This window comes from Hippopotamus amphibius, chromosome 5, assembly GCF_030028045.1.
Source record: "Hippopotamus amphibius kiboko isolate mHipAmp2 chromosome 5, mHipAmp2.hap2, whole genome shotgun sequence".
Lineage (NCBI taxonomy): Eukaryota > Metazoa > Chordata > Mammalia > Artiodactyla > Hippopotamidae > Hippopotamus > Hippopotamus amphibius.
In genome coordinates this window covers 90,083,159-90,093,593 of record NC_080190.1, presented here as the reverse complement: position 1 = coordinate 90,093,593, position 10,435 = coordinate 90,083,159, and positions in this window count along the sequence as shown.

Here is a 10,435-nt window from a genome sequence, read left to right as displayed (position 1 = left end):
ACATTGATGGAGCACAGTTTTTTCAAGAAGACACCAGCGTGTGGCTGTGTGTCACTTGCACTGCTCGGAAGCTGCAGGTCCAGAGGCTGTGTGTGCACGTGGCCATTGGGGCCTGAGGACAAAACACTCAGAACCCCACTTTCAAGCAGGACCCCTGCCACCATGTAGCTGCCTGCCACACCCCCTTGCTGCCTGCGCTGTCTTCACTGCTGGCAGGCCTCTGTGTGCACAGGCCAGTCGAAGCCAAGGAAACCGGGTGCTTGCTCTCCCCTAGCTAGGAATTCCTCCTACAGCACTCTGGACCAGGGGACACGTGCCCCTGGACCAGCAGCCTGCAAGGAAGCTGCAGCTTAGCCATCCAGAAAGGCGTGCAGCACTTGGCAGGAAGCCTTCTGCTAAGGAAAGCTTTCCCACTCCAAAGCCTTGGAGGAGTTCATGCATGCTCGGACAAGCAGCGTTTGTCACCACAGAGCATTGGGTGCCTCAAACCTCCCCTGTGGCTTCCGAGCACCGTCCCACCCACATGCCCTTGGCATCCACTCTGTTGCCAGAAGGAGGTCCTAAGCAGGACTCTCTCACTTCTGGAGCCAGAGTGCCCCCTGCTTGGAACGTTCCTCAGGAACTCATTTGAGCGAGGCTTCTCCTCCCATGCTTGTCAGCCAGCAGATGATGCCATCGTTCCGCTGGAAAACTCTCTGCTTTGCCTTCAGCCATGGATCGCCTAGCTGAACTCTCTCTGCCTCCAGGAGAAACTGCAGTGTGCATGCAGCCTACAGAAAGGAGAGTGCCTTTTCCTGAGCACTGCTATGCTGAGGCCACTCCCTGAAGACCTCCTAGGGCCTTCTCTGCCCTAACACAGTCATGCCATTCAGCCAACCCAGGGAGCAAAGATCACCCTTGGCAGGACTCAGGGTGTGGCCTGTGTGTGGTTTCTTGGCTGGAGATGGGCAGGTCCTGAAGCTTAGTGCCCACTTGTGAATGGGATCTGATGGGCATAGCCGGCATTCCCTGGTTGTGCAGCAGGCGATCTGGGGCCTCCAAGCTGCATGCAAATCCCCTCCCTGGCTGCCCCTCTTGCTTCTTCTCTGCTGCCAAGCCTCTCTCACCACACATGCGTCTCATCGAAAGGAGCAGGCTGCTTGCCATTCTTGGCAAGGGCCTCATCCCACAAGCCTCGTTTGCTCAAAGGGGCGTGCAAATTGACCCAGAGCCTCCAGAGGAGCTGCACTCTCTCCAGCCACAAAGGCCTGCAGGCGAGTCCATGACAGCCTGCTGCATGGAGGGCTTCTATGGGAGAGTGCCATTCTTCCCTGGTGGGGGCTCTTTCTCACACTGCTTTCCGTGGGGAAACACTGTGTGTGCCAAGTGTCTCCTGGGGGCAGAAAATGTCTCCCCAGTGCCAGAGGAGCAGGGAATCCTCTTTGTACACAGAGCAATGTTCTAGGCACACCTCTCATGCTGGGAGATCCCCACTTCCCCAATGGTCCTACTGCCTCAGGAACACACTTTTAGGGAGTGTGGCTCTGACAGGCAGGGCGGCCCGAGTGAGGCATGTGGATTGCAGGCCAAAGCCACTGCACTGAGCATGGCACCTGGAAGTCCTAGCTGAAGGCTCTCTGCAGCAGGCCCAACCTGGAATGAGCCTGCAGCCTGGCCTGCAGTCCCAGGCTTGCCCTGGGCACTGCTAGGTCGGGACCCATCCCAGGCTCAGCCAGGCTTCCCTAGGGCCTGTGCTGGCCTAGGCCTCTGCCAGCCAGCAGCACATTGATGGAGCACAGTTTTTTCGAGAAGACACCAGCGTGTGGCTGTGTGTCACTTGCACTGCTCGGAAGCTGCAGGTCCAGAGGCTGTGTGTGCACCTGGCCATTGGGGCCTGAGGACAAAACACTCAGAACCCCACTTTCAAGCAGGACCCCTGCCACCATGTAGCTGCCTGCCACACCCCCTTGCTGCCTGCGCTGTCTTCACTGCTGGCAGGCCTCTGTGTGCACAGGCCAGTCGAAGCCAAGGAAACCGGGTGCTTGCTCTCCCCTAGCTAGGAATTCCTCCTACAGCACTCTGGACCAGGGGACACGTGCCCCTGGACCAGCAGCCTGCAAGGAAGCTGCAGCTTAGCCATCCAGAAAGGCCTGCAGCACTTGGCAGGAAGCCTTCTGCTAAGGAAAGCTTTCCCAATCCAAAGCCTTGGAGGAGTTCATGCATGCTCGGACAAGCAGCGTTTGTCACCACAGAGCATTGGGTGCCTCAAACCTCCCCTGTGGCTTCCGAGCACCGTCCCACCCACATGCCCTTGGCATCCACTCTGTTGCCAGAAGGAGGTCCTAAGCAGGACTCTCTCACTTCTGGAGCCAGAGTGCCCCCTGCTTGGAACGTTCCTCAGGAACTCATTTGAGCGAGGCTTCTCCTCCCATGCTTGTCAGCCAGCAGATGATGCCATCGTTCCGCTGGAAAACTCTCTGCTTTGCCTTCAGCCATGGATCGCCTAGCTGAACTCTCTCTGCCTCCAGGAGAAACTGCAGTGTGCATGCAGCCTACAGAAAGGAGAGTGCCTTTTCCTGAGCACTGCTATGCTGAGGCCACTCCCTGAAGACCTCCAAGGGCCTTCTCTGCCCTAACACAGTCGTGCCATTCAGCCAACCCAGGGAGCAAAGATCACCCTTGGCAGGACTCAGGGTGTGGCCTGTGTGTGGTTTCTTGGCTGGAGATGGGCAGGTCCTGAAGCTTAGTGCCCACTTGTGAATGGGATCTGATGGGCATAGCCGGCATTCCCTGGTTGTGCAGCAGGCGATCTGGGGCCTCCAAGCTGCATGCAAATCCCCTCCCTGGCTGCCCCTCTTGCTTCTTCTCTGCTGCCAAGCCTCTCTCACCACACATGCGTCTCATCGAAAGGAGCAGGCTGCTTGCCATTCTTGGCAAGGGCCTCATCCCACAAGCCTCGTTTGCTCAAAGGGGCGTGCAAATTGACCCAGAGCCTCCAGAGGAGCTGCACTCTCTCCAGCCACAAAGGCCTGCAGGCGAGTCCATGACAGCCTGCTGCATGGAGGGCTTCTATGGGAGAGTGCCATTCTTCCCTGGTGGGGGCTCTTTCTCACACTGCTTTCCGTGGGGAAACACTGTGTGTGCCAAGTGTCTCCTGGGGGCAGAAAATGTCTCCCCAGTGCCAGAGGAGCAGGGAATCCTCTTTGTACACAGAGCAATGTTCTAGGCACACCTCTCATGCTGGGAGATCCCCACTTCCCCAATGGTCCTACTGCCTCAGGAACACACTTTTAGGGAGTGTGGCTCTGACAGGCAGGGCGGCCCGAGTGAGGCATGTGGATTGCAGGCCAAAGCCACTGCACTGAGCATGGCACCTGGAAGTCCTAGCTGAAGGCTCTCTGCAGCAGGCCCAACCTGGAATGAGCCTGCAGCCTGGCCTGCAGTCCCAGGCTTGCCCTGGGCACTGCTAGGTCGGGACCCATCCCAGGCTCAGCCAGGCTTCCCTAGGGCCTGTGCTGGCCTAGGCCTCTGCCAGCCAGCAGCACATTGATGGAGCACAGTTTTTTCAAGAAGACACCAGCGTGTGGCTGTGTGTCACTTGCACTGCTCGGAAGCTGCAGGTCCAGAGGCTGTGTGTGCACCTGGCCATTGGGGCCTGAGGACAAAACACTCAGAACTCCACTTTCAAGCAGGACCCCTGCCACCATGTAGCTGCCTGCCACACCCCCTTGCTGCCTGCGCTGTCTTCACTGCTGGCAGGCCTCTGTGTGCACAGGCCAGTCGAAGCCAAGGAAACCGGGTGCTTGCTCTCCCCTAGCTAGGAATTCCTCCTACAGCACTCTGGACCAGGGGACACGTGCCCCTGGACCAGCAGCCTGCAAGGAAGCTGCAGCTTAGCCATCCAGAAAGGCGTGCAGCACTTGGCAGGAAGCCTTCTGCTAAGGAAAGCTTTCCCACTCCAAAGCCTTGGAGGAGTTCATGCATGCTCGGACAAGCAGCGTTTGTCACCACAGAGCATTGGGTGCCTCAAACCTCCCCTGTGGCTTCCGAGCACCGTCCCACCCACATGCCCTTGGCATCCACTCTGTTGCCAGAAGGAGGTCCTAAGCAGGACTCTCTCACTTCTGGAGCCAGAGTGCCCCCTGCTTGGAACGTTCCTCAGGAACTCATTTGAGCGAGGCTTCTCCTCCCATGCTTGTCAGCCAGCAGATGATGCCATCGTTCCGCTGGAAAACTCTCTGCTTTGCCTTCAGCCATGGATCGCCTAGCTGAACTCTCTCTGCCTCCAGGAGAAACTGCAGTGTGCATGCAGCCTACAGAAAGGAGAGTGCCTTTTCCTGAGCACTGCTATGCTGAGGCCACTCCCTGAAGACCTCCTAGGGCCTTCTCTGCCCTAACACAGTCATGCCATTCAGCCAACCCAGGGAGCAAAGATCACCCTTGGCAGGACTCAGGGTGTGGCCTGTGTGTGGTTTCTTGGCTGGAGATGGGCAGGTCCTGAAGCTTAGTGCCCACTTGTGAATGGGATCTGATGGGCATAGCCGGCATTCCCTGGTTGTGCAGCAGGCGATCTGGGGCCTCCAAGCTGCATGCAAATCCCCTCCCTGGCTGCCCCTCTTGCTTCTTCTCTGCTGCCAAGCCTCTCTCACCACACATGCGTCTCATCGAAAGGAGCAGGCTGCTTGCCATTCTTGGCAAGGGCCTCATCCCACAAGCCTCGTTTGCTCAAAGGGGCGTGCAAATTGACCCAGAGCCTCCAGAGGAGCTGCACTCTCTCCAGCCACAAAGGCCTGCAGGCGAGTCCATGACAGCCTGCTGCATGGAGGGCTTCTATGGGAGAGTGCCATTCTTCCCTGGTGGGGGCTCTTTCTCACACTGCTTTCCGTGGGGAAACACTGTGTGTGCCAAGTGTCTCCTGGGGGCAGAAAATGTCTCCCCAGTGCCAGAGGAGCAGGGAATCCTCTTTGTACACAGAGCAATGTTCTAGGCACACCTCTCATGCTGGGAGATCCCCACTTCCCCAATGGTCCTACTGCCTCAGGAACACACTTTTAGGGAGTGTGGCTCTGACAGGCAGGGCGGCCCGAGTGAGGCATGTGGATTGCAGGCCAAAGCCACTGCACTGAGCATGGCACCTGGAAGTCCTAGCTGAAGGCTCTCTGCAGCAGGCCCAACCTGGAATGAGCCTGCAGCCTGGCCTGCAGTCCCAGGCTTGCCCTGGGCACTGCTAGGTCGGGACCCATCCCAGGCTCAGCCAGGCTTCCCTAGGGCCTGTGCTGGCCTAGGCCTCTGCCAGCCAGCAGCACATTGATGGAGCACAGTTTTTTCGAGAAGACACCAGCGTGTGGCTGTGTGTCACTTGCACTGCTCGGAAGCTGCAGGTCCAGAGGCTGTGTGTGCACCTGGCCATTGGGGCCTGAGGACAAAACACTCAGAACCCCACTTTCAAGCAGGACCCCTGCCACCATGTAGCTGCCTGCCACACCCCCTTGCTGCCTGCGCTGTCTTCACTGCTGGCAGGCCTCTGTGTGCACAGGCCAGTCGAAGCCAAGGAAACCGGGTGCTTGCTCTCCCCTAGCTAGGAATTCCTCCTACAGCACTCTGGACCAGGGGACACGTGCCCCTGGACCAGCAGCCTGCAAGGAAGCTGCAGCTTAGCCATCCAGAAAGGCCTGCAGCACTTGGCAGGAAGCCTTCTGCTAAGGAAAGCTTTCCCAATCCAAAGCCTTGGAGGAGTTCATGCATGCTCGGACAAGCAGCGTTTGTCACCACAGAGCATTGGGTGCCTCAAACCTCCCCTGTGGCTTCCGAGCACCGTCCCACCCACATGCCCTTGGCATCCACTCTGTTGCCAGAAGGAGGTCCTAAGCAGGACTCTCTCACTTCTGGAGCCAGAGTGCCCCCTGCTTGGAACGTTCCTCAGGAACTCATTTGAGCGAGGCTTCTCCTCCCATGCTTGTCAGCCAGCAGATGATGCCATCGTTCCGCTGGAAAACTCTCTGCTTTGCCTTCAGCCATGGATCGCCTAGCTGAACTCTCTCTGCCTCCAGGAGAAACTGCAGTGTGCATGCAGCCTACAGAAAGGAGAGTGCCTTTTCCTGAGCACTGCTATGCTGAGGCCACTCCCTGAAGACCTCCAAGGGCCTTCTCTGCCCTAACACAGTCGTGCCATTCAGCCAACCCAGGGAGCAAAGATCACCCTTGGCAGGACTCAGGGTGTGGCCTGTGTGTGGTTTCTTGGCTGGAGATGGGCAGGTCCTGAAGCTTAGTGCCCACTTGTGAATGGGATCTGATGGGCATAGCCGGCATTCCCTGGTTGTGCAGCAGGCGATCTGGGGCCTCCAAGCTGCATGCAAATCCCCTCCCTGGCTGCCCCTCTTGCTTCTTCTCTGCTGCCAAGCCTCTCTCACCACACATGCGTCTCATCGAAAGGAGCAGGCTGCTTGCCATTCTTGGCAAGGACCTCATCCCACAAGCCTCGTTTGCTCAAAGGGGCGTGCAAATTGACCCAGAGCCTCCAGAGGAGCTGCACTCTCTCCAGCCACAAAGGCCTGCAGGCGAGTCCATGACAGCCTGCTGCATGGAGGGCTTCTATGGGAGAGTGCCATTCTTCCCTGGTGGGGGCTCTTTCTCACACTGCTTTCCGTGGGGAAACACTGTGTGTGCCAAGTGTCTCCTGGGGGCAGAAAATGTCTCCCCAGTGCCAGAGGAGCAGGGAATCCTCTTTGTACACAGAGCAATATTCTAGGCACACCTCTCATGCTGGGAGATCCCCACTTCCCCAATGGTCCTACTGCCTCAGGAACACACTTTTAGGGAGTGTGGCTCTGACAGGCAGGGCGGCCCGAGTGAGGCATGTGGATTGCAGGCCAAAGCCACTGCACTGAGCATGGCACCTGGAAGTCCTAGCTGAAGGCTCTCTGCAGCAGGCCCAACCTGGAATGAGCCTGCAGCCTGGCCTGCAGTCCCAGGCTTGCCCTGGGCACTGCTAGGTCGGGACCCATCCCAGGCTCAGCCAGGCTTCCCTAGGGCCTGTGCTGGCCTAGGCCTCTGCCAGCCAGCAGCACATTGATGGAGCACAGTTTTTTCAAGAAGACACCAGCGTGTGGCTGTGTGTCACTTGCACTGCTCGGAAGCTGCAGGTCCAGAGGCTGTGTGTGCACCTGGCCATTGGGGCCTGAGGACAAAACACTCAGAACCCCACTTTCAAGCAGGACCCCTGCCACCATGTAGCTGCCTGCCACACCCCCTTGCTGCCTGCGCTGTCTTCACTGCTGGCAGGCCTCTGTGTGCACAGGCCAGTCGAAGCCAAGGAAACCGGGTGCTTGCTCTCCCCTAGCTAGGAATTCCTCCTACAGCACTCTGGACCAGGGGACACGTGCCCCTGGACCAGCAGCCTGCAAGGAAGCTGCAGCTTAGCCATCCAGAAAGGCGTGCAGCACTTGGCAGGAAGCCTTCTGCTAAGGAAAGCTTTCCCACTCCAAAGCCTTGGAGGAGTTCATGCATGCTCGGACAAGCAGCGTTTGTCACCACAGAGCATTGGGTGCCTCAAACCTCCCCTGTGGCTTCCGAGCACCGTCCCACCCACATGCCCTTGGCATCCACTCTGTTGCCAGAAGGAGGTCCTAAGCAGGACTCTCTCACTTCTGGAGCCAGAGTGCCCCCTGCTTGGAACGTTCCTCAGGAACTCATTTGAGCGAGGCTTCTCCTCCCATGCTTGTCAGCCAGCAGATGATGCCATCGTTCCGCTGGAAAACTCTCTGCTTTGCCTTCAGCCATGGATCGCCTAGCTGAACTCTCTCTGCCTCCAGGAGAAACTGCAGTGTGCATGCAGCCTACAGAAAGGAGAGTGCCTTTTCCTGAGCACTGCTATGCTGAGGCCACTCCCTGAAGACCTCCTAGGGCCTTCTCTGCCCTAACACAGTCATGCCATTCAGCCAACCCAGGGAGCAAAGATCACCCTTGGCAGGACTCAGGGTGTGGCCTGTGTGTGGTTTCTTGGCTGGAGATGGGCAGGTCCTGAAGCTTAGTGCCCACTTGTGAATGGGATCTGATGGGCATAGCCGGCATTCCCTGGTTGTGCAGCAGGCGATCTGGGGCCTCCAAGCTGCATGCAAATCCCCTCCCTGGCTGCCCCTCTTGCTTCTTCTCTGCTGCCAAGCCTCTCTCACCACACATGCGTCTCATCGAAAGGAGCAGGCTGCTTGCCATTCTTGGCAAGGGCCTCATCCCACAAGCCTCGTTTGCTCAAAGGGGCGTGCAAATTGACCCAGAGCCTCCAGAGGAGCTGCACTCTCTCCAGCCACAAAGGCCTGCAGGCGAGTCCATGACAGCCTGCTGCATGGAGGGCTTCTATGGGAGAGTGCCATTCTTCCCTGGTGGGGGCTCTTTCTCACACTGCTTTCCGTGGGGAAACACTGTGTGTGCCAAGTGTCTCCTGGGGGCAGAAAATGTCTCCCCAGTGCCAGAGGAGCAGGGAATCCTCTTTGTACACAGAGCAATGTTCTAGGCACACCTCTCATGCTGGGAGATCCCCACTTCCCCAATGGTCCTACTGCCTCAGGAACACACTTTTAGGGAGTGTGGCTCTGACAGGCAGGGCGGCCCGAGTGAGGCATGTGGATTGCAGGCCAAAGCCACTGCACTGAGCATGGCACCTGGAAGTCCTAGCTGAAGGCTCTCTGCAGCAGGCCCAACCTGGAATGAGCCTGCAGCCTGGCCTGCAGTCCCAGGCTTGCCCTGGGCACTGCTAGGTCGGGACCCATCCCAGGCTCAGCCAGGCTTCCCTAGGGCCTGTGCTGGCCTAGGCCTCTGCCAGCCAGCAGCACATTGATGGAGCACAGTTTTTTCGAGAAGACACCAGCGTGTGGCTGTGTGTCACTTGCACTGCTCGGAAGCTGCAGGTCCAGAGGCTGTGTGTGCACCTGGCCATTGGGGCCTGAGGACAAAACACTCAGAACCCCACTTTCAAGCAGGACCCCTGCCACCATGTAGCTGCCTGCCACACCCCCTTGCTGCCTGCGCTGTCTTCACTGCTGGCAGGCCTCTGTGTGCACAGGCCAGTCGAAGCCAAGGAAACCGGGTGCTTGCTCTCCCCTAGCTAGGAATTCCTCCTACAGCACTCTGGACCAGGGGACACGTGCCCCTGGACCAGCAGCCTGCAAGGAAGCTGCAGCTTAGCCATCCAGAAAGGCCTGCAGCACTTGGCAGGAAGCCTTCTGCTAAGGAAAGCTTTCCCAATCCAAAGCCTTGGAGGAGTTCATGCATGCTCGGACAAGCAGCGTTTGTCACCACAGAGCATTGGGTGCCTCAAACCTCCCCTGTGGCTTCCGAGCACCGTCCCACCCACATGCCCTTGGCATCCACTCTGTTGCCAGAAGGAGGTCCTAAGCAGGACTCTCTCACTTCTGGAGCCAGAGTGCCCCCTGCTTGGAACGTTCCTCAGGAACTCATTTGAGCGAGGCTTCTCCTCCCATTCTTGTCAGCCAGCAGATGATGCCATCGTTCCGCTGGAAAACTCTCTGCTTTGCCTTCAGCCATGGATCGCCTAGCTGAACTCTCTCTGCCTCCAGGAGAAACTGCAGTGTGCATGCAGCCTACAGAAAGGAGAGTGCCTTTTCCTGAGCACTGCTATGCTGAGGCCACTCCCTGAAGACCTCCTAGGGCCTTCTCTGCCCTAACACAGTCGTGCCATTCAGCCAACCCAGGGAGCAAAGATCACCCTTGGCAGGACTCAGGGTGTGGCCTGTGTGTGGTTTCTTGGCTGGAGATGGGCAGGTCCTGAAGCTTAGTGCCCACTTGTGAATGGGATCTGATGGGCATAGCCGGCATTCCCTGGTTGTGCAGCAGGCGATCTGGGGCCTCCAAGCTGCATGCAAATCCCCTCCCTGGCTGCCCCTCTTGCTTCTTCTCTGCTGCCAAGCCTCTCTCACCACACATGCGTCTCATCGAAAGGAGCAGGCTGCTTGCCATTCTTGGCAAGGGCCTCATCCCACAAGCCTCGTTTGCTCAAAGGGGCGTGCAAATTGACCCAGAGCCTCCAGAGGAGCTGCACTCTCTCCAGCCACAAAGGCCTGCAGGCGAGTCCATGACAGCCTGCTGCATGGAGGGCTTCTATGGGAGAGTGCCATTCTTCCCTGGTGGGGGCTCTTTCTCACACTGCTTTCCGTGGGGAAACACTGTGTGTGCCAAGTGTCTCCTGGGGGCAGAAAATGTCTCCCCAGTGCCAGAGGAGCAGGGAATCCTCTTTGTACACATAGCAATGTTCTAGGCACACCTCTCATGCTGGGAGATCCCCACTTCCCCAATGGTCCTACTGCCTCAGGAACACACTTTTAGGGAGTGTGGCTCTGACAGGCAGGGCGGCCCGAGTGAGGCATGTGGATTGCAGGCCAAAGCCACTGCACTGAGCATGGCACCTGGAAGTCCTAGCTGAAGGCTCTCTTCAGCAGGCCCA